The following is a 25,472-nucleotide window of genomic DNA, read 5'->3' on the forward strand; positions in this document are numbered from 1 at the left end:
ACTTATATAGACTATCATATCATCTGCAAATAGGGATAATTTGACTTCCTCCTTTCCCATTTGAATACCCTTGATCTCCTTATGTTGTCTTATTGCTCTGGCTAGAACTTCGAGTACTATATTGAAAAGATATATAGTGTCTTTATATATCATGATGAATGATATCTCTGATGTGCTCTTGTATTCGTTTTGCAAGTATTTTATTTAGTATTTTTGCATCGATGTTCATCAGAGAAATTGGTCTGAAATTCTCTTTCTTTGTTGAGTCTTTGTGAGGTTTAGGTATCAATGAGACTATGGCCTCATAGAATGAGTTTGGTAATGTTCCATCCCTTTCTATCTTTTGGAGTAGCTTGAAGAGTATCGGTATTAACTCGCCCTTGAAGGTCTGGTAGAATTCAGCACTGAAGCCATCTGGCCCTGGGCTTTTTTTTGGTTGGGAGACTATCAATGATTACTTCAATTTCTGTAGGGGAAATGGGACTATTTAGCTTGTTTATCTGTTCTTCACTCAACTTTGGCAAGTGAAATTGATCAAGAAAATCGTCCATTTCCCTTAGATTTTCAAATTTTGTGGCATATATGCCTTCAAAGTAGGATCTTATGATTCTTTGTATTTCTTCAGTGTCTGTTGTTATGTCTCCCTTTTCATTCCTGATTTTGGACACCAACAGCCCAGGCATTAATGTCAACAATTAATAAATGGGACCTCATGAGGCTGAAAAGCTTCTGTAAGGCAGATGACACCGTAAAGAGTACAAAGCGACAGTCTACAGACTGGGAAAAGATCTTCACCAACCCCACATCTGACAAAGGTCTAATATCCAAAATATATAAAGAACTCAAGAAATTAAATACCACCAAACCAAATAACCCAATCGAGAAATGGGGCATGGAACTAAACAGAGAATTCTCAACAGAGGAATATCAAATGGCTGAGAAACACTTAAAGAAATGCTCAACCTCCTTAATCATCAGGGAAATGCAAGTCAAAACAACGCTGAGATTCCATCTTACACCTATCAGAATGGCTAAGATAAAAAATTCAAGCGACACCACATGCTGGCGAGGATGTGGGGAGAGAGGAACACTCCTTCATTGCTGGTGGGAATGCAAACTAGTACAACCACTTTGGAAATCTATCTGGTGCTATCTCAGAAAAATGGGAATAGGGCTTCCTCAAGACCCAGCTATTCCACTCCTTGGAATATACCCAGAAGATGCTCCAGCACACAACAAGAAAATTTGCTCAACCATGTTCATAGCAGCCTTATTCATAATAGCCAGAACATGGAAACAGCCTAAGTGTCCCTCAATAAAAGAATGGATAAAGAAACTGTGGTACATATACACTATGGAATACTATTCAGCTATTAAAAACAAGGAATTCCCAAAATTTGTGGATAAATGGATTGACCTAGAAATGATCATAATGAGTGAGTTAACTCAGAAGCAGAAAGACTCAAATGGTATATACTCACTTATATCTGCATATTAGCCCAACGGGCATGTCCCACGAAAGCCTTCACTTACCAGGAAACAGAGACAGAAGAGAGGACATACTAGTGGGACTCTAGATGTGAGATTCATGGGAGAAAGGCAAAGTAGAATGACCCAGAGGGTCCTAGAAGCCTACAAATAGAACATTATGATAGGCAGATTTGGGCACAGGGGTCCCATTCAAACTAGGCACCAGACAAGGACAATACAGGCGGTAAACCTTAAACCCCTACCCAGATCTAGACAATGGACAGAACACTCTCCACAGTAGAGTGGAGAGTGGGATATTACTTTCTCACACACTCTGGTGCCTCACCTCTGACCATATCCCCTGGACGGGGAGACCTGATGGCACTCAGAGGAAGGACAGCAGGTTACCAAGAAGAGACTTGATACCCTATGATCATATAGAGGGGGAGGTAATCCCCCTCAGGAACTGTCATAGGGGAGGGGAATAAGGGGAAAATGGGAGGGAGGGAAGAATGGGAGGATACAAGGGATGGGATAACCAATGAGATGTAACAAGAATAAATTAATAAAAAAAAAGAAAAGAAAAGAAAAAAAAAGGACACACCTAGCTGCAACAGACACTAAAATCTGAGTGCACTATGCAGAGACCATGCCAGTTCTTTCCACTACCGACATGCAAACAGACTATTTCCCTTGTACAACAGGAAGGAGTAAGGAACCAGGACACCTTTCACCAGATCTCTCACTCTCCATCTCTAATCCCTCTGACTTCCCTACTTTTCTTCACACTAATTTCACAACTGTACCTTGAGAACAATTGTCCTCAAAATCAAGTTTCTCTTTTTAAATCTTCAACATTACAATCTCTCTTCCTTCTCCTACAATACACTAATTTTAAAGCACTTCTCCAAATCTGCTATCACAAATATACTTATTGTTCTAATATTGTGTTTTACTAGAATTCTAGGTATTTCATCCCTTTCAATTAACCATTAGCCAACTACACACAATGCCATGCAGACTAAAGAAGTTTTAAGCACATTAGTATTATCCACCATAATGGCACACACCTGTAACGCCAGCGCTCAGGAAGATTAACAATTCCAGGCCAGCCTAAATTACATATTAAAACTATTTCCAATAAAAAAATAAAGAACCACAGAAGATCTAGAACAAGTATGAGTTGTTGGGGGGAGGCTGTTTCAGTGTTCCCTTCTTCCTGGAAAACAGCTCACACTGAGCATCTGAAACAGGAACCTACCAACTCAGGATGATCCCAGGACAAGAAACAGCTTCAGGAAAATCATACCACAAGATTGCCAAGAACCCAGAGGCATAAGACCACCAGAGAAAGCTTGTGTGTCTCCTCGTCACAGGACTTCACTCTCTAGACACCACGTTCTACCACGCCACTTCGGTCCCAACACTGTCAAAAGACCCACGTGTCTTTTTCCACCCACCCACTCATTCTAACACATTCGTTCTCATTTTTCAAACACTGAGTTTCATTATTTTTCCATTTCCAAACACTTTTTTCAGACATGCAAATTAGCTAAATATACAAATTTCAAAATCAGATTGATACTAAAAATAATGGGTCTTTGTTGGCACAGTCATAGCCTAGCCTCTCCACTGATGGATGCTCCCATGTAGTCTCAAGGTCACTGCATCTCACAGGTAATAATACCACTTTGAAAGGAAAGGATATCTCAAGACGTCAACCTGGCTGCACCCACAGTTCCCACATCATCATTCCTTAGGTTGTTTTGGGCTCCTCTGGATGCACCACGGCAGGCACCCCGACACCAGAGCAGTCAACCCCTCTCTACACGGATGTTATCACCCTGCCCAAATTGCAGCCAGCCTTCTTTCTCACCCACATTTCCACTTCCAGGCATTAAGCACAACCTCTGAGGTGCTTACAGGAGGCCCTCACACACTTAATTACAACCCTTTCATAAAAATATCAAAACAGTACATAGGAAACTCCCACTAACACAAACACATGCCTTTGTAACTTACATTTCTTAGGAGGCTCCATAAAGTGAACAAAAGTAACTGGGCAACTTACCCCAGAAGACTATCTGTGTGCCAGGCCCTGTCACAAAATTCCATCCTTAGTCAGTATCTTAAGAGCCACAACCAAAGCCCACAGTTGGGTTTACTCTTGCCTCCTTCTTGTCATTTTTTTACCTTAAATGTTTTCAAGCTTAACTCAATTTTGAAGTAATATCCAGAAGTCTCCTCATGACATGGCAGCCAGCTTCAAGATGAGTCCTAAGAAAGTCCACCCCAGTCGGATCCCAGTGTGGTGTAGTTTTGGGGTAGTATCTACACCATTATTTAGGTGCCTCTCGTTTGGTGTCAGGGCTATGCAATATCACCAACAGGACAGGACAGGTGTGTGTGTGTGTATTCCATAAAACTCCACTTGTGTGCCTGGTGTTTCCCTCCTCATCCTTCTGCATTTATGCTGTTACTAATATTAATTCTACACACTATTGTACTTTTGACCCAAGCTCTCTGTGACACATAGAAGGCTCGTTAGTGAGCACCAGTCATCTTTTAAGACTTGAAAGTGAGGCTGTCTCCACACTCCCAGTTTAGGGTATTCTCCCATAGGTCATTGTAACTGCCAGTCCCCTGCTCCACTCCCTCTCATAGCAGTGGTAGCTCTCAGAACAGAGACTGGGTCCTCTCCTGACACTAAGCACAAAGAGCATACCAAGTATTTATTAAATCAACACTTGCCCACAGAAAGTATTTAACAATTTTTACTAAGTGTGATCCTGTAATTTTCATCACAGAACTTATATTTTGTTTTGTTTGTTTTGTTTTTTGAGACAGGGTTTCTCTGTGTTATCTTGTCTGTCCTAGACTCGCTTTGTAGACCAGGCTGGCCTCAAAATCACAGTGATCTATCTGCCAGAGTGCTGGGATTAAAGGCAAGTGCCACCACACCCAGCTCTAGAACTTATAATTACATGTTTTCTTTCCAAGCACTTCAGCAACCTGGGTACAAGAGCGGCCAGAAGTACCAATGGGCTCAGGCCAAAATGATCAAAACTACTGGGATTCTGGAATGGGGTACATAATTAGCATCAATTTGTTTTTGACACTTGCCTTAGGGACTTCAAGTAAAATAAAAACAATATGCTTCTACCCTCTTAACTGGAAAAAGGCATAAAAATTGTGGAGGCCTTATCTGAGTCTCCATCTTCCCAGCTCTCAGTCTCTTCTGGAATAGATGTCTGTCACTGCACCTGAGAGCAGATTCCAAGTTTCACTGTGAATCTGAGGCAATGACAATTTTAGAAACTGGCAAGAACAGATCGAAGGAGTTATATAAAGCAAATGTTTACCCAGCATCTGCAGCACATATGGTGTGCTAAGGTTTCCTTGATATTACCAATCTACAGGTGGTCTTCCTTAACATCATCTGCTAAAGAAGAAGGAAGGGACCACACAGAGAGGAAACACCACAAATTGGAGCACAAATCCAGACAAAGGAGAGGAAACACAAAATTAAAGTATCCCGTGGCTGAAGAGCAAACAAAACCCCAACATAGCATAAGTCAAATAAACACCAACAAAAATAGTCAGAAATCTTCCTGTTCAAGTGTCCACCAGGATTCACATTTTTCACCACTTATGGCATCAGTATGCAAACTTCTTCCATGTCCTAATACACTAGCGGAACATTTCAATGTGACTGAATTGGTCCCTTTGTTTTCTCTTCTGTTTGCTGATAAGCTCAATCATTAAGATTCTTGAAATACCACTAACTTCCAACAAGACCTGCTAATTTGAGAACATAGTATCAATCAACAGAAAACAACAATAAACAAAAACCTACTTTTTGGTATTTTTCATGTATTGCTGTTTTCTGGCAAATGAAAACCATCATTATTTGACAGAAGAAGATATTGTCCTATGGCACAAATAAGACCAAGAATCTCCTGGTCAGGGGATCCTGAGCCCCTTATGCAGAAGGCTCTCTTGACACATGACATCCATGAAATTCCACTGCTACTCTCTACCTCTGGGACTTCTGAATACAAAAGTTTAAATAGCAAGGCTCCCAGCTGAGGTCTAGCGCACTAGAACTGTCAGGTCTTTGTTTTTGCTGTTATTTCCTCTATACGTTGCAACAGGAGTCCTAGAAACACAGCTCTGGTTTTATAATTAGGGATCTGCCTGGTAACATGACACTCTACTTTCAAAATACTCTTGGCTCTCACCCTGAGCCCAGTTTCCAGAGAGACTCTTTCCTGTCAACTTGGAGAGTTGGCAATCTCTTCAAGAGGACTATTTTCTCAATAGGTAATGCAAGACCCACTCTTTCAGGTCCTCTCAAGTCTGTATGTGGTATGGGAAGATTTTCCATCCCAGAGACAAGAGGTTCCTCAAAGTCAGACTTCAACCACTATGGAAAAGAATATTAAAGAAATAAATGTTTTCTTCCTAAGAAACAATTTATTTTCTCTTCTACAGGTTGCCCAAGACATAGTCATCTGCAGGAAGTCACATCCTTGTGCTCTAAGACTATGAAGACCTTCTCATTTACAGAAGAATGTTTCTACATGATTTTCTTACCAAAGAAGAGTAGCACATAAGTTGTCTTACTACAGAATTTTATTGTAGCATATTTTTAAAAGATGATCCTCAAATGTTACCAAATCAGAGGACAAATCTCTATATGTTGATTGTGAAGTGAAGTAGAAACTTATGTATGCAGTGTATGTAAGCCTCTATATAAAGATCACAGTATTCAACACATAAAAAAAGTCTGCCATGAAATTAAGTGTTTTATTGCATTATAAGAACCTACACACACACACACACACACACACACACACACACACACACACACACAGGACTGCTACCAAAATCTGAGAGTCATTTATTAACAAGAAAAGCCAATAAGTAATGTTATATCAGTTGCATGACTGCTGCAACCAGAGATACATGCCATAAAGAAAAGGGGGGAATCATGTGTGTGGTCTATGTGTGATTAGTGTAGTGCATGTGTACACACAGGTGCACATCCATATCTGTGTAGAAGACAGAAGAGGATGTGAGGTACCTTGTTTTATCCTTATCTTTGCCAATCGTATTCCCTTAAGGTAGAATCTCTCACAGCAAGTTCCACTGATGCTCTCGTCTCCATCACCACCCATCTGCTCAGCACTCTTACAGGCACAGTGTCACCTGGCTTTTTACTTGGATGCTGGGACTGTAAATTCCAGTCTTCATACTTACACAGCCAAATGCTGTCACCCACTGAGCCATCTTCCCAACCCAAAGAAACAAATCATTTTAAAGAGACTTTTAGCCTTTCACTGAGAACATGCTTGAACAATTCAGAATATTGGGTTATATCAGTAATCAATTAAGAAACAAGCAGACTAATTTGTATTTTTCTCGATTCATAATGAGTTGACAAATCCAACATGCTAAGAGTGTTGTTTCTTCAAGGTGTCAATCTAATTAGCCTCTATAGATGAGTGAGCCAAGTATATGGGATAACACTTTCAATGTTTAAAATTAATTTGTCATAACCTGAAGGAAAATCTATTAACATGTGTGCAAACAAAAAAACACAAAGCAAAGACTTCACAGAAAAATCCTCAAAGCCTGTTAAAATAAAGCATTCAAAATCAATTATAGAGAGAGTATCTTGTGTATTATGTGGATGCACTGCCTGTCAATTAAAACCAAAAAACAAACAAACAAAATAATGGCCTGTAGATAGGTTTGGCATCCTGCAAGGATTTTGGGATAGACCCCCAGGTGCAGGAAATTCTCCTAGGAAGATGTGAGGAGGACAGATGCATTGTACCTGAACACAGGTAACCAGACTCATGGCAGAATGTAGATTAGTATAAATGGGTTGTCTTTAAGTTATGATCTAGTTACAGAAAAGCCTAGCTATATGGCCTAGGCATTTGTAAATATATTTTGAGTCTCATGAGTCATTATTTCAGGAGCTTGGGGCTGGGAGGAGATCACCACAACAGTTGAAGTTAATTGCACTTTTAGATATTTTTTGAAAAGTATTTGTTTTTCCTCTTTCGGCTCAAAATAATTCACAGTAACTTATGCCCACATTCTCAAACTTTATCATCATATCAACCTTCCCAATTATGTCATTTTGTTTTCGTTTGTTTTTAGACACAAGTTAGGTCAAACCATCTTGACCTCTAGAAGATGGAATGTAGCACATCTTTGAATGGCTTCTACTCAAAAGCCAGTATTCCCACATTCAAATCTCAGATCTGTCATTTAGTTCTACAGTCTTTTGCAAGTTTCCTTGCATTTATGTAAGTTTTCTCATCTTTACAATGAGGCTATGCTGGGCTTGATAGGAAAATTTTACAATCCCAGCTATTCAGGAGGTTAAGGTAGGGAAATTGCAAGTTAAAGGCCTGTCTTGAGGTTGGGTCAGCCTGGCAACTTAGTGGGAATAAAATAAAACTAGAATAAAAAAAATGCTGAGGATTCAATCCCTTGGGCTGGAGAAAATGAAGACAAAAAATAAAATAAAGTTACAATAGTACTTCACTTGAAATGCTGAGGACCCAACAAAGTATCTACTATTTTGTAAAAAAATGTTTATTTATGCTAAATATACTTGAGCTACATCCATTTGTGCTCAGCATCTCTAATGACAATTTCACAACCAACCAGGTATCTTATACATCTGTTACCTGAGGAGGAGGATCAGAGATCAAAGCCAATTCTGAGATACAGAGGGACATTCTTTTTCTAACACCAAACAACAGAGGCATTTTATTTTGACCATCCTCCCTTTATCCTATTTGAGCCAAACTTCATCACAATTAAGTGAGTTTAATTTCCTACAGAAATGCCTGGCAAAGCCAAACAAAGCCCTTCAAGGATGAGCAGCAGAGGAAATGCTTTCTTAGTCTCCTTTACGGTTTGGAGAATTCCTTTCCTCTGTTGGAAGAAGCAAGCTGTCACCTGCTGATGCACAGTCTGTGCCAGCATTCTTCATTAAGCATTATCAGGAAACCCAGACAGAAATACAAAACAGCCACTGTGGGGTATGTATCACCCGTAAGCCTGGTGCCCCCAAGGCAGTATAGGGCCCTGAAGTGGCCACAGATAGGTGAATAAAAGTACATTACTGCAAGCACTGTGCTCTCGCTCATGTAATTGTTTTTCTGGAGACAGGCCCTTACCATGTAATCAGGCTAGTTTCAAACTCAAAATCCTCTACCTCAGCCTTCCAGGTGCTGGGATTCCAGGGGTGCAATTGCAGTGTGTTTACACACATCATTAAGTAATTATAAAGAGTACTCTCCTGGGATGATGAGGGTCTGTGCAGCTTAGTGATAGAGCAGGACACTGGCATAGCATTTCTGAGGCCTACATTCCATCTCCAAAGAAGAAGATGGTTAAAATACCATTTCATAAGTGTGAATTCCATAAAGGAAACAAGTCATTTCTAAAATTGTAATGCAGTATGAGTTCCAAAACAGTATAAGAGTCAGGGGGAAAAAGAGGAGGCAAAGTCAGTACTCAGTCAAACAAACAAACAAAAAACACATTACCATGAAACAAAATTTTAACTAACCCAGTAGATTTCTTTTCCATATTGATTCTATTTTTTAAATAATGTATATAAGAACTATGTTTTTCCTATTTGTAAAGACATTTTCCACATACTACTAACCCAACTATGCCTAGAATTTATTTTTTTAATATATTTTATTAATTTATTCATATTACATCTCAATTGCTATCCCATCCCTTGTATCCTCCCATTCTTCCCTCCCTCCCATTTTTCCCTTACTCCCCTCCCCTATTACTGTGACTGAGGGGGACCTCCTCCCCCTGTAAATGCTCACAGGGTATCAAGTCTCTTCTTGGTAGCCTGCTAAGCCTAGAATTTAAAACCAGAGTTCACATGTGCTCAAGTAGTAAGATGTAATTGTGTTTTGTACATTTGCCATCTGCAATTTTCAGTTTTTAAACAGTGTATCACTCAATGCCCTGTGCTTTCTGACTGAAGGACTAGCATCCACCCTTAGAAAGGAAGCATGCTTATTAACAGTGTAGTTTAAACAGAGCAAACAATAGCAAAGAAAATGTAAACATGGGGACTGCACGTTCTCCAAGCTGGCACACTGCTGACAAGCACTTAATACTTTAATAGCATAATAAAACTCCCAAACCTGAATAAAGAAAGCTGCTACAATCTATACATCCACTAATGGTTCCTTCTATTAGGAAAGAGCCCATGAATGACTTCTTTCAGATATACATCCTCGTAGTAGGAGTGTGGCCTTAAATTAGCTCGCTGCCTGATGCCTTTGCAAGTTGATGATTAACAGGACAGATTCAAGCCATATCCAATGCTTACTTCTACATGGAAAGACATTCCAAATAATAAAAACTTTAAAACTAATACTTTCTTGTAAGATTTTCTTACATCAAAATTCTTCGTTCAAATCAAATGTGTACGTTTTAGCTTTTGTGAAGAGCAGAAATACTTTTTTTTTTTTACTGATTTTAAAATCCTAATGATTACCCCTATCTAATCAAGGCCTAATCAGGAATCTTACAAACACAGTTTCTCATTTACTAAACCCATAAATCTTTCTTGCAGGACTGCACTACTGTGTGTCCTATGAAAGTGAACCATTAGCCAGCCAGAAGCCAACACTTTACTGTTAAGAGTCACCTTTTTCTTTTAAGCAGTGTACTCAAAATAAGTCCTGCTAGTTTCCAGCATAGTTGCTACTCTTATTTAGACTTTGAAGCTTTCAAACCTTCTGTATTCATAAAGCAAGCAACTGTGCTGGAGTGGAGGAGTCCAAATGCTGGCACCATTTCCTGCCCTTTTCCAGCTGTGCAACTCCACAGACTGTCCACACACTGAGAACTTGAGCTGTCGGCTCTGAGTCCCGCAGCGTATCACCGGTTTCTGAAGACACTGGTAGCACCCCCAAGTTTGAACAATACAAGTGAATCCTGTCCCTCTTCATTCTGTATCTAAAGCCACACCCTCTTTGCAGGCCACCTATACACAGCCTAGAGAGAGTAGGTCCCAGGTAAAGGATCTTGCTAATCCTTGCCCAAGTTACATCCTATCTCAGAACCAAGCCTCAGGTAAACTTTGAAGGCTACAAAGCAATCTCAGAACTGATGTTTCAGTAGCTGAAATCTTCATTTGTGAAGAAATAAATCTTTTCATAAGAAAAGAAATTTTAAGTTAATGGAAACACACACACACACACACACACACACACACACACACACACACGGCTGCATACAGTCTACATAGTATCACCTAACTTTTTATTATAAGTGTTCACATTCAGTCTTCAACTTCAGGTACACAAATAGCAATGTGCTTCAATAAACCTACTCTCCTCATTCCAGCCAGGGAAATTTGAATGAGGGAAGGTGGAGACACCTACTTATAATACTAGCATTTTCAATAGAAGAAAGAAACCCTACAGATAAATAGCAGCAATGCTGATTCCCCAGGTAAAATACACTTCCTATATAGTCAATTTCTGGCACATTTTTAAAAACTGGCTTACAATTCTTAAACATCAATCAGCACAAAGGCCGTGTGGCTCTGCTCCTTTGTTTTCCCGCCACTGTAGGGCACCTTGGGCAGTCTATTCCCAGCGCTGTGGACACTGAGCTTGCAAACATTGCTAACTATGACAATACTCATAACCTCATGAGGGAGGACAGATTTGTGATATTTCTGTGTAACGATGATTGGATTCACCACAGTTCTCTGCATGTAACAATATTACATATCTGGATGTCACAACCCCAGATTGCTATTTAGCCTGGACATGAGAAACAGGATGTTGTGTTTTGAACACAGAACAGCAAAACTCTTGCTTTCTAGAAGAGAAAGCATCACACACAAACAGAAGAGTAAGGCCAGGAGGCTCATAGAAAGTAGAACAGTCAGTCACCCAATACACCTGCCTTAAATAATTTCCATAGTTCAAAGAGAAGGTGAAATGAGCAGCTGTTTGGTGTTTTGTTCTTGAAAAAACTCAGAGGAGTTAAGAGTAAGAAATGCTCCGTGAGATCATAGTTCAGGTTCTTAACTGGGAAGGAAGTCTATTTCCCAACAAGTTTCATGTACCCAGACGGGGACAAGGTGGCAGCTCCTGTAAGAGTAGGTGGAGGACATTAGCATCTTAGAGACCTGCATATCTGTATGAAGTTCTCTGGTCTGGACAATAATTATGCATGGACTAGAAGCTTCTCTATAGCTGTGTATCAGCTATGAGCAATCTCAGCAACCTGCTCTCTAAAGCAATAATAAAACCAAGACACCATTGCTTATCTGTGCTTATCTGTGCTGTTTTTGGGTTTTACAAAGAGATGCTTAAACTATACAGAAAAGAAAATCTTTCAAAGATAAACAACAACAACAACAACAACAACAACAACAAAAACCAAACCTTGCTGGGCATGGTGGCACATGCCTTTAATACCAGCACTCGGGAGGCAGAGGCAGGCAGATTGCTGTGAGTTCAAGGCCAGCCTGGTCTACAAAATGAGTCCAGGATAGCCAAGGCTACACAGAGAAACCTTGTCTCAAAAAACCAAAACAAAAACAAAAAACTTCAGTGACCTTTAGCATGAAGTTAAGTGACTTTTAAATAAAATAACAAAGGCATGCCTGTTCATACTATACAAGCCCAAACTTTTGAGCAAGGCACATTCCATGGCTATAATTATGATGTTGAACCACATCCAGGGAGATGAAGATGAAAGCTGTTTTTTTAACACTTAAAGAATGTGTACAAATAAGGGAGATCCACAAAACAGAATGATTACTACCTGGACTTCCATACAAAATTCTAGCTTCAGTCACCATGCATCTCTAAAACATAACACCAATGATCATAAGCTATGATACATGCTTTTTCACTACCTCACTAGGGATGCACTATCATGCATTTAAAATCAATTTAATTTTTCATTCTATTTCCAAAATAAAGGTAGTTACCCAGCTAAGCAGTAATAAGATTTGAGATACACATTAGCATGTGATGATCAGCCAACTAATTCTCCTTCCTGTGAAAAAATTAGCATTAAATCAAATACAAGCAGCATGGCCGAGCATGTTTTGGCCTCTCAAGGTCTTCAATTAAATTATGAATACAGTGCATTCATCTGCTTTATTAGTAAAAATACAAACCAATAAAAAGAACACTATAGAATAAATTCTCTGCTATGTGTGATGCCCACATCCCACTCCTCTTTTCTGGAGCCTGTCAGGAAAGCTGTGGTGGGACATGTGCTAGAGGCCTCCCTAACCTTTGAACATGAAGAGGGGCACAGTAACAGAAAGGTGGTTTTGGCCTGTTCAGCTACTGTACTCCAGCACCATTCTTCCAGACTTAAAACTTTAGAGCAATTCTGGCTTCTGCTGTATAACTTCCTAAATCAAAAGGTTTTTGGCAGCAAGAATACAGACGTGCTTTTAGTGACCAGATCTGTGTCATATTTCCTCTGCCTTTTACCTGTGTACTAGTGTTAACAAGAAAATCCCTGATTATATTAATTGCCTCTCAGTATTAACTGACTTTTCCTGGAGTCTCCAGCCAGGCTCTGTTCTGCTGCATGACAAAGGAATCCACTCTACTTCTCTGGGCAACACTGAAGGCCACAATTCACACCAATCTGTTCCTACCACCATCATTTGCTGTCTGCTAACAAAGATCACGGTGTACCAAGAAGGAAAAGGGAAAGATTCTTTGTAAATATCATACTATTTAATCTTCACAATATCTCAAGGAATATTTTATGCTTATTTTATAAATAAAGACACTGAAGTTTAGGGTGCACAGCCCACAGACCATAAAGCAGCCCAACAAGGCCACTCTGAGCACATGGCCTCAGCAGTGACGACTACCCTATGACTCCCCAATTCTCAGTCGTAATGTCCTCTCATATCCATCCACTCTGACCATGATCCTCAGGACCCCCCCTGAACTGCTGCACTCCCAAAAGTAGTCTGCATCCTTACCACCACCACCCCTCTTCCACTCGCTGGCTTCCCACACACTCAGAGTATGCCTGCTTCTACTCATCGAAACTTCATGTTGCAATGCCTGGCTTGCACACCACTTCAGGCAGAAGCCTAATGTTGGTGAAAGAGTTTCTACTTCTGATTACACAGCATGGTCTATACCGCTGATGTACACCTTCAAGCATAGAAATTTCCACTTCCTGGTCTGTGTCATCAGTAGCAAAGTGTCACTCTATACACGAAAGGGGCTGCTTTCACTCTATAACAGAAGTGTTTTGAAGCCCTTTAACTTCATTGATAAACAAGAACCTGTTGGGTTTATTCTTTTACTGAGTATAGGCAATCATCAGAAAAGTCAAAACTACAGAGCTGGCACATAAAAGGAGGCACATAACCAATCATTTCAACTTACAGCAACTAAGAATGTTCCTCAAGGGAAGGCTCCCTGCTCTAGACTTTAAGAACAAAACAAAGATGATGGACAGGGAATTTTTATACTAATAAAACATAATTCAGTGACTCAAGTTTAGACTCAGAAGATGGATGCCAGTTGGACGGCAGATGCTCCTACACTTTTATTTTTAAATGATTACGTATTGGGTGATAGTCTAATGTATTTTGAAGCTAATTATCGACTGCTTGCTGTCTCTGTCACCCACCTTTGATTAATAAAAAGCCATCCCACCTGGGCAGGGCAGAAGAGCTAGAGCTGTGGCTACAGGTCCCAAGAAGGAGAGAAAGGAATTCTGGGAAGAAGAAAGACCGCCACAAGGAAAAAGGAGAAACACTAGAGGAGGAGGAGGAGGCCGCCATGGGTTAGATGGAAGAAAAGCACATGGCAGGCATGGATGGAGAATCCGGCCCAAATGAAAAACATTAGCAAGTATTTGGGATTATGGATGGGAGGTAGCTTGATAGAAGCTTTTGGAAGCTGATGGGATGGGATTGAGGCAGAAATCCCATGCCTGCCCCATTATGGGAGGTAGTTTAGAAGTTTGCCCTGCCCCAGGTTGACTAAGGCTATTTTAAAATATAACAAGTATTTGTGACTTAATTGATCACTAGCGGGGCATACTGATAATAGCGGGCATACTGATAATACAGATAATTTTAAAACAATAATCAATTGCTTCATAGTCTTTTGAGGCACATGTGTAGAGAGACTATGCTATGCTAATTCTGTTAGAACAACTGACAAAGTTTTCAACACCTCTGTACTGTCAACTGAAATGTTAAGGATAACACTATTTTATTTCAGAAACAGTATTCAGATCCTTCTACACCTGCAGATGAGCAGTCTGACTCTAAGGACTCAAGGTAACAATTCAAATTTTACAAAAACATTTCCCGGGTGCCCTCAAACAATCATCTGCCTCCACCTCCCAAATGTTGGTATTACAGTATACACACTACCACATAAGCTGATGCCATTCTCAAAGCAAACTAATGTATGATACATTTGATTAACTGGATTCTAAGTTTTAAAAATTTACCCATATTAGAAAAGCTTTTCTTAGCAATAAAGCCTTTTGCCATTTACACGCAAGTATGTCTAATTTAAGCTAACAAGCTAGTTCTAATATATGAAAATTCTGTATAATTCCTGGGAAAGATTTTAGCAAAATCAACCCTACTACTTTCTAAAACTAAATAGCCAACAGAAAATTACATGCTGTTTATAAAAGTATCTCCCATTGTATGCATATGTAAGCAAAATGAAATGTAATATGTTTTAGAAATTGTATTTCAAATAATAGCAGTAGTAAAGTGGATAAAGCTCAGATGACAAACTCAAGTAACTGGACCCCAACCTGTTAACAGAATCAGGAAATAAAATTCATCAGTCTTCTTGGCAGGGTATCCTGACAGGAAAGAACAACTAACATTTATTTTGTCTTCTTAGTGGGAAATTAACATGTCTTTTAAGATCTATCATTTACTTTTAAAACTCTTCTCCAATATTAACCTTAAGTTCTTATAATAAATACACATAAAATTATTATACCACTCAGATTTTCAGGCAGGATCTTAAAGATCAGAGTATGGTATATATCTAAACTTTCAAACAATCAAACTTGTACAAGTCTTTTAATTACTTTTTTTTTTTTATTTATTATGTATATAAATTCTGCCTGTATGTGTGCCTTCCCACCAGAAGAGGGCAGTAGATCTTATTATAGATGGTTGTGAGCCACCATGTGGTTGCTGGGAATTGAACTCAGGACCTCTGGAAGAGCAGAAAGTGCTCCTAACCCCTGAGCCATCTTTCCAGCCCCCCTTTTAATTACTTTTAAGTATTCCCATGGCTAATATCTGTAACAACTCAAACAGTAAGCTTCCCTTAAGGAAAACTTAGATTTTTTTTCCAGGTAGCAATATATTTTTTACTATTGGGTCATACATATGATCCTTGCAAAAAATATAACTCAGTATCATCAAAACTCAAAAAAGAGCATAGACATTGCAATGTGAGATAAGGGGTGATCTTGTTAAAAAAAAATTTGATAGAGGAAAAACAGTTTTATCCTACCCCACCTGGGAGCCAGGCCAGGCTACTGTGCCTGAAGCACAGGTAGCAAATGGGGTCAACAGTGAAGCAGTTGACTGTGTCCACGCTCTGGACCACTTCTGCCCCAGGCTCAGCCACACTGCACTGAAAATCAACATCTACCTTTCAGAAGCCCTAAGTCTCTACCTTTTAATCTTCAGTTTGAAGCCACCAAATAAAGCTGAGGTATAAAACACCCAGACTTATTAACATGTTAGGTTATAAAACATCTGGAAGAACCAAAGAAGCTCAAGCATCATCCTTTTACCCGAGTACGCATAAGCCTTGCATGTAACATCATACTTATGACTGCACACGTAAGACACAGTGCTCACTGTCACCCTATGTGCATGAAGAACATCTGACAAAGTGTTCCCTCACCCCAGAGTTCCCTTTGAACACACTCCTATTCAAATAAAATGTGAAAATCCTCTTTGTAAAAATATATCATTCTATTAGTTAAAAACAAACAAACAGACTGAGAGCTAAGGGTATAACTTGGTGTTTAAGTACTTATATTAACACAAACTAAGCCCTGGGTTCAATCTTCAACACCCCATAAAAACCAATGAAAGGACTTGGGAGTGAAGGAAAAAAACACATATACAACACATAGAACACTCCCACATGCACATATGTGACTAAAGAAAGATGTTCCATTACTAAAACCAGGAGAAACGCCTCATTTCTAAACTGAGCTTCATTCAGAAGTCCCTCCAAAGCCACATGCTGACTTGTTGTTTTTAATAAAACGACACCAAATTCTGTAATGACATAAAAGAGCTAAGGAAGGCCTTTAGCATCCTAGAATTTATCTTTAATAAAATGTAATCACTGTAAATCAAGTCTAGCAATATATTCTAGCTGGCATAAGACTGTCATGAGTTCAAAGTCAGCCTGGGCTATATAGCAAGATCCTATCCTTTTCCCCTCCCCCCAAATCTAATAACTGCATGAGTAATTTCCTATAATTTAGTCTGGAAATGATATAAGGAAGATACTACTTTCAAGTAAGAAAAAATTTTATACATCACAAATATCTTTTTAGCTGGTTGTTGTTGTTTAAATGAAAAGAAAAATTTCCCTTCATAAGTAAAGTTTAAAGTTTCAAATATAATTCAGTAGTGGAATGCTTTGCTAGCTTGTTCAAGATTCTGAATTCAACTCAATTCCCAACAGTAGGATAGATGGATGGATGGATGGATAAATGGACAAACTGATTATATATAAAGATTGTCCTAGCTTGCTTTCTGATGCTGTGATAACACCATGAGCAAAGCAAATTGGGGCAGAAAGGGTTTACTTCAACTTACAGATTATATATACTCCATCACTAAGGAGAGCCAGGGCAAAAACTGAAGGAAGAACTGAAACAGAAATCATGGCGGAGTGCCACTCACTGGCTTGCTCAGCTACCTTTCTTATACAACCCAGGCTAACCACACCGCCCCACCCCCTACCCCACACCATGAATCAGCAATTTAAAAAATTCTTTTACATGTCCACAGGCAAATATAACAGAAATATAATTCCTGGATTGGGGTTCTTCCTCACAGTTAACTCTAGTTTCTATCAAGTTGACAATAAAAAAAACTATATACAAAGAGATACACACATACATATAAATGCCTTCTATTATGTGGTGAAATGATGTAATAATTTTTAAGCTACATTTTCCACTCCAGCACTAGGGAACAAAGCTGGTCTACAAAATCATCTGGATACTGTTATTTCCCCACCAATATGCAACAGAGAAGGGTTCAATCTTATTTCCTCTAAAATGACTCATCCATACTAAATGAACTCATAACACTACCAAAAAATGAACAGTGACATTCAAAGTACATCTACAAACACTATTTTCTCATGAAAACCAAAGTGTTTCTGTAAAAGCTTTTTATACTCTGAGGATACACAAATTATCAGCTGACCATAACCAGGACTAGCAATGGCCATTGCCTCTCAGAGTGGCCGTCTGATGTTCCTAACAAGTCTTGAGAAACTATCTGCATGCCGCGGGTCCAGTCATGCTCTTGCTATCCCTTCTCTACCATGGCGAGAAAAGCATCCTTTATTACGTGGTTGGGGTAAGTTAAATGCAGGGAGAAGGACCCTGCAGAGAGGAAAAGAAGAACCAAGGCAGCTTCCTAAGGAGGCACGACATCATCAAGAAACCACAGCCAGGACATCAGGAGAAGGAAATACAATCTTTGCCAATTCCAAAGAAAGATGACAATCCTGAAGAAGTAATATTTACATTAAATAAAATGGCTTAATTTTATGACAACTGGTCAAATTCCCCTCTTAAATAGCTTCCTTTTACTGAGTTAAACCATTAAATTTCATTCCTTTATTAAATCACCTTGTTGTAACAAGCTCATAAATAAAAACATCACACAGCTAGCTTAAAGTAGCCACTTAAACATTTTCCCAGTCACACAGATCTTAGTGAACTTCTATACAGTTAGAATGAACATTCTGAAGCCACAGAGCATTGAGTTTAGCACTTGTAATAGCTATCCTTGGTAGTCAATTTGACTATGTCTGGAGTCAACTAAAATCTAAGCATCTGGGCATGATGTCTGTGTAGGATTTTCTCGATTGTATCATTTGTGTTGAGAAGACCCACCCTAACTTTGGGCAACACCTTTGGTGGCAGTCTACATGAAAGAAGGAAGCTTTTCCCTTTCCTGCTTGCCTTCACACTCTGCCAAGCTCGTCTATTCTGTTGCTAGGGCGTTCCTTTACTGGTATTAGAACCTACTTCTTTGGGATTCCAACATAGACTAAAAGCCAGCCAAGCTATCCAACCCAGCCTTGTGGACTGAAGTACCACCAGGGCTTTTGTTTTTTGGTCTGTGTTTTGCCTTAAGTTTCTCTAATACGTGTGTGTGTGTGTGTGTGTGTGTGTACATAATTTTCTCATTCTATCAATCTGATCCTAGAGAACCCTAATATATACTTTCAATTACATTTTTATGTATTTATCCAACACACACGCGTGTGCGCGCACACACAGCACACACACACAGTTGAAAGGAGGAAAAGGAGCTTTATATCCTTTCATGACTTATGCCTTTTTGCTTATACTCCATCCATCCTCATCACCTCAATACCTTCCATTTTAAATTAGTGAAATCTTTGTGGCTGTGCTCCAACTTAGCCTTTCAAATGCCATTTTCTTCCCAATGACTCATCTGACCTTGAATAAGCTAATCACTCTCATTCATATTAAAACAAGTTAAACAACTTCTCACTTAGAAAAGTATCCATGTTCCATGATTGTAATCACATGCATTAATTAATGATCTCTCTGATCACTCGTGTTAACTTTAAGTAAGGAATCTAGTTTCAACAGCATAAGTTTACCAGGTCAATTTACAGGCACATACTCCAAGTAAAAGGAAGAAGGCCTTATTAAGAGGGCCTTATTATTAGCAGCAGAAGTATTTTCACAGTATCTACTGGGAGAAAACAAAGAAAAAGTTTACATGAATAAATTACTTCCAAGAGATTATTCAGTACTTACAGAAGAGATGAAAGGCAATTTATTCCACATGATGATTTAAAAAAAAAAGAAGAAGAAGATTCACAGTGACAGCTTCTTAAGTGGCAAATTCACCTAGTGAATTTTAAATACTTGGATTTGGTATACATACAACGTCATAGGAAGCTAGACAAGAGTGTGGCTCAAAGCATATTGTAGACAGTGAAAGAGACACAGCTGAGACCTAGCTGGTCAACTGCTTTGATAGGTGGTCCTTGACTGGTTTATAGGTTTCTCCCTAAATGTCACTTTCTAAGCGAGCTCATAAATGAGGGTAACTTATGGGCTTCTCCCAAGATGCTGCTCAGATGTATGCAAAATACTGTATCATCACTACCATGATTAGAAAAACACTACCTGCACACTCTGAGTTAGGGAGGGAAAGGAGAAAACACAAACACACACATCTTCAGGGCCCAAACGCATGTCCATAGATAGCTGAGCTGCTGCAAAAGCCAAGCTACACAGGTTGGTTTTTCCTAGTCTGACACACAAAGAGCATGGCATTGAGCAGGCAGACAAGCAATGTGAAGAAGCTTTGGGGACCAGGTCTAGGTTGGCTACTGCCTAGCATCTTAGTAAATGCTAACCTAGAAATAAGATATCCCCAAACTCTCTGACGAGGTGTTACCACCAACACCTCAATGACAGTGGTTATCATTGATGTTGCACCTGCTCTCAGATTCTCCTGTCAACTACATATCCACCTAGTTATCAACCAAAATCAACTATGCAGACAAGAAACAATGAAGAGAGGAATCCTAACCTATTCAATGGGCATTTTCATAAAGCAAAAGAACAGTTATGAACATCTCTAAAAGTATCATTTTGAAATGTTTGGGGTGATCAGAAACATATCTACCCATCATATAGCAGGCTCCAAAGAATCTCCAAGCCTGCAACCGGACCAGCTTTCCTTTTGGTGGCACATGCTGGGGATACCAATCAGAGAGCAGTGTCCAACGTGGCTTTGCCTCTCAAAGACTATGGAGCATGGTAATTGACTCTTAGAAGCATGAAAATAAATGCATTCATTTGGAGACCACCCCTAGGTTGGTAACTCAGTATTTTCTCCCTGTGCATTCTGGGTCCCTTTTGTAGAATGAAGTACCATCTACCCCATAATCATCAGTGCACTCAAAAAGGCAAAGGCTGCGTCCACCTGAACCTTTTGTAATATTCTTTTGTGCCCAAGGAGGAAACTGGCCTTCAAACACCCTATGCTATCTCCACTACAAGCAAGCATGTGCATGGTACTCAAAATAGTAAATGAATTCTACCAAGATTATTTCCTTGAACAGAAACACAATGCCTCAGAGAAAACCATGAGGACTAGAAAATAAAAGGCCTACAAGAAAACTGGAGATATAGGAAAGACGTGCTTGTGCTATTTCATACTCCACTCACACTTTACAGACTTGCTATCTTAGTAGGACTCAGGGGAGATCACCTGTGGCCACAGACCAATGAGAGTAGCAACCGGCCACACTGAGTGGTAGTACAAGGAATCTGGAGTGCATGTCCTACGTGCTGCCTCCTATAACCATGGCCCAGGCAGGGAAACCGGAAAGAAACAGAGAAAAAGAGGGCAGAGACTCAGAATGGAATGAGACTGTCAGCTTTGGACAGGCTCTGGTGTGAAGTACTGAAGGCTAGCAGCCTCGGTAGAGGACATCACAGTGACTACCTGAGAAAAGGGTCATGCACAGCCCTTCTACTGCGGAATGGCAAGTCCTCTAGTCTGTGGAAGAGGCTATCATACTGGCTCTCCAAATCTCCATGGTCTTGGAATCTGTGCCTAGCTCATTTGGCAGAATGCTCGGCTGGCATACAGTAGACCCTGAGCTCCACCTTCAGAAGAGCATAAAATCTGGTGTGGTGATACTTGCCTATAATCACAGCACTCAGGAGAACCAGAAGTCAGAGGCTATCCTTGACTACAAAGCAGTTAAAGGCCAGGCTGACCCATATGAGTCTCTCAAAAATAATAATATGCCAAAATAAGTGAGGCATGGTAGCAGATGCCTGTAATTTAGGCAATTGTGGATCAGAAAGTACTCCTTCAAGTTGGAAGTTACAGGCTGCCCTGGGGGTATGCCTAGTACCATGTATGTCAGGGCTACATTGTGAGGCCTTGTCTTCAACAGTAGCCAGACTTCAGAGAAGCAAAGACAGCAAGCAGGGCCTGAGGACAGACAAAAGATTGGAGTCAAATGAATATGGTGCTCAAGACTCAGCCCTGGGGACACTGAAGGGTCAATGATCAAATGACCAAAGAGTTACTTCTGTTGGTGGCCTCAGTGTCTCAGCAAGCCTTGCATATATATGTATATGTACACAAATACCCATCTGCTCACAGGTGCATACATACTTGGATTCCATACCCTCAAATATACCACATAACCAAAGAACATACTGTGATACCCAGTTGCATCTCAGGGCTATAGGGGAATCCAGTGCCAGAGCCATTACAGTTGTGTGATTACTGTCCTTATTGCAGGTAGCATAGATGTAGACAAGAAAAGGTGGGCTTAAAGACATACAAAATGTAGGACACAGTATTTGGGTAATTTTATTTAACAAGATTCAGCTTCTTTGTTCATTTGCTAGCCAATAGAAGGTGTTCATGTTACAAGCAAGCATGGGAGAATCCTCTAGAAACACTTAAGAACACATACATAGACACACAGGAGTGAGACAAGTAGTACACAGACATATAGCTGTGGTGGTTTTGGTAAGAATGGGCCTCCTGCCAGGCATGGTGGCACATGCCTGTAATCCCAGCACAAGTCTTTTGAAAACCCCAAAGCCTGGCCTCAGTGACACACCTCTTACAACAAGGCTTCCCTTTCCCAAACAGTTCCACCAACTGGGAACTAAGTGGTAGGTTTTGTTGTTGTTGTTGTTGTTGCTGCTGCTGCTGCTGCTGGTGGTGGTGGTGGTGGTGGTGGTGGTGGGTGTGTGTGTGTGTGTGTGTGTGTGTGTGTGTGTGTGTGTGTGTGTGTGTGTGTGTGTGTGTGTGTGTGTGTGTGTGTAAGACATGGTTTCCCTTTGTGCTTTCGCTGTCCTAGAATGCGTTCTGTAGACCAGGCTGGCGTTGAACTCACCGAGATCTTCCTGCTGGGATTAAAGGCATCTTAAGCCAAATTTTTCAGTTGCTTTGGCCATGGTGTTTTGTCTCAGCAGCAGGAAAATAGCCAGCACATCAGCCTAGAAACCATCTACTCAACACAACCTCTGCACTTTCCCATTCCATTTCCTCATCCCATCAGCATCATGAAATGTAACAGAGATTTACTCTGCCAACACACAACACTCAGGGGAGCTGCATCTTCCAGGCAAACTGTGATCACTCAGCTTTCATTTAAGTGCCATCTCTTTGACTTACTTAGGCCTAGTTGAAACTGGAAATGATTTCCATGGACTTGGAATCTCCTCCACCCATGTTACAGGTTTTCCCCTGGAGGAGAAAGCAGTAAGTGATATGAGATCTACAGATATGTGCCCCTTTCATTGCCATAAAACATCTTTTCAAAAAGAAAAGGAGCAGCTGGGTGTGGTGACGCACACCTTTAATCTCAGCACTCCGGAGGCAGAGGCAATTGGATCTCTGAGTTCGAGGCCAGCCTGGTCTACAGAGCTAGTTCCAGAGCAGCCATGGCTACACAGAAAAACAAAGAAGGGAGCAGGGGAGAGCGTGAGCAATCTGATATTGATGGGGATAAGGGAAATTTTTCTACCCTCCAAATGAATGCAAGATAGCAGTAACAAAGCCCTGGCATTTCACCTAGTAATGAAAATCAGTGACCCAGTGAGCAACGTGTCCTCTCATCTTCACAGCTCACTGTAGAGTCAATCAACCACACTCCTGTTGCAGCTTTCATGTCTGCCACTGACCTGCAAATGAACAAAGCAGCTGAACTCATCTTTCAAATAAGATTAAATGACCCTCATATCATTACCCTTCAATGAGTAGGTCCTTTTGAATCACAACTCGCAAGAACCTCTTTGAATATTGTTCACTTAGATTTTATAGTTTGCAAATAGTCTGAATAAAATTATAAAATGCCAAATCTTGTCTCAGAATTAACCATGTTATAAATGACTACTGAAAACTGGACTATAAAATAAAGTCCTTACTGAAATGCGTCAAAATGCCTAATATATAAATGCAACTATGACTGAAAAACATAAAATAAAAACATTCTGTCGGCCAGAAAAATTATCTTGATTGTTAATTCTAAATGCTTAATGAATTATAAAAAGAAAGCTCAGATACAACCTTGTAGCCATTAACTCAATGTACATCTTCACACTACTCAAGCTCCACTGTAATAAAGAAGCTGCACAGAGGTCCTGTGAAACCACTTAAATTGGAACAGAAACACATGATTTTGGGCTATGAATTTTGTGGCAGTTGTTTTCCAAGGTATAATACAGAGAAAAGCATCAACCTCGAATAGAGCTATTATGGGTTTTATAACAGAGAGCTGACCCTTGAAAGTCTTGGATAGACTGCTGGAAAAATGAGACGCACAGTAAAACAACATAATCAGAGTTGCATCTGATTAAGACAATCCCTCTCTCTCTCTCTCTCTCTCTCTCTCTCTCTCTCTCTCTCTCTCTCTCTCTCTCTAGGTTAGATTAAGAATGAGAAAGAGGTCAGATGTGGTCATGCACACCTTTAATCCCATCACTCAGGAAGCAAAGGCAGATGAATCACTGTGAGTTGGAGGGCAGCCTCATCTACAAAGTGAGTCTAGGACAGCCAAGGCTACACAGAGTAACTCTGTCTCAACAAACAAACAAACAAACAAAAAGGAATGAAAAGAATCCAGGCGTAGTGGTTCACACCTATGATCTGGCACTTGGGAGGCAGAGGCAGGTAGATCTGTGAATTCAAGGCTAGCTTATTCTACAAAATGAGTCCAAAACAGCCAAGGCTAAACAGCAAAACCCTGTCTCAGAAAGAAAGAAAGGAAACAAAGAAAGAAAGGAAAAAAAAGAAAAGAAAAGAAAAAAGAATGAGAAAGAACCAGACATGGTACTTCGTGCCCATAACCCTTACCTGAGAGGCTGAGGTGGGAAGATTTCCATTAGTTGGAAGCCAGTTCCGGTTAAGAGCAAGACCTATCTATGTGAGGGAGAAAGAAAGTGAAGGAAGGATGACAGTGAAGGATGGAAGTAAAGTAGAGGAATTAAAACAGGTTTCTCAGAATTTAAAATTCTATAATATGCAAGTACACAGAAAAAATACTTTTAATAATTGTTAAATATTGTTCAGAATAGACTTGAAGCAGTAGAGTGAAAAGGCAATTATTATTTCTAAGGTATTTTCTAAAGCTCAGAGCAAAATAATTGTTTTACAATGGACATGGTGCCAGACACCTTTAATCCTAGGACAACCAAGAATATAGAGAGAGGCATTCTCATATTTTCGGTTGTGAGTCTAGTATTTAAAGGCTGAGCCATCTCTCCAGGCCCAGAGGCATTCTCAAAAGAAAGAAAGAAATTGTTCCATTAGTTATATACCATTTTGGGGATGGGGGGTGTTTTCAGAAAAGACATCACTATGTAGCTCTGGCTTAGCTGGTGCTAACTATGTAGACCAGGCTGGTCTCAAACTCGGATACCCCTCTGTCTCCATGCTGTGCTGGGATTAAAGGCATGCACCACCACATCCAGCATGTACCACTTTTTAAATTACTTGTGTACAATGAAGTTATAAACAATACATAAGGCAAAGCTGGTATCTCAAAGAAGTTTTACCAAGCAGCCTAACAGGTTATAGTTTCACTACATTTGTTTCTGCATCTTAAATGTGTAACAGGCAACATTTGTGTCTTGCTGGTACCCAATATTCA

The 25,472-nt window shown here is 40.0% G+C and overlaps 1 protein-coding gene and 1 long non-coding RNA gene across 5 annotated transcripts in view; both read right to left on the minus strand.

The window, feature by feature from the left end:
- Positions 1-25,472, minus strand: part of DIP2C (disco interacting protein 2 homolog C) — a 377,861-nt gene that overhangs the window by 240,758 nt on the left and 111,631 nt on the right. The window lies entirely within an intron of this gene.
- LOC311597553 lies at positions 15,810-25,253 on the minus strand. Its single transcript, XR_014779254.1, has 3 exons — positions 23,396-25,253; positions 22,997-23,068; positions 15,810-21,793 (listed from the first exon to the last, which is right to left on the minus strand). It is a non-coding gene; the product is annotated as an uncharacterized lncRNA (long non-coding RNA).

The sequence above is a fragment of the Acomys minous genome, assembly GCF_964271855.1.
Source record: "Acomys minous genome assembly, chromosome: 5".
Classification (NCBI taxonomy): domain Eukaryota; kingdom Metazoa; phylum Chordata; class Mammalia; order Rodentia; family Muridae; genus Acomys; species Acomys minous.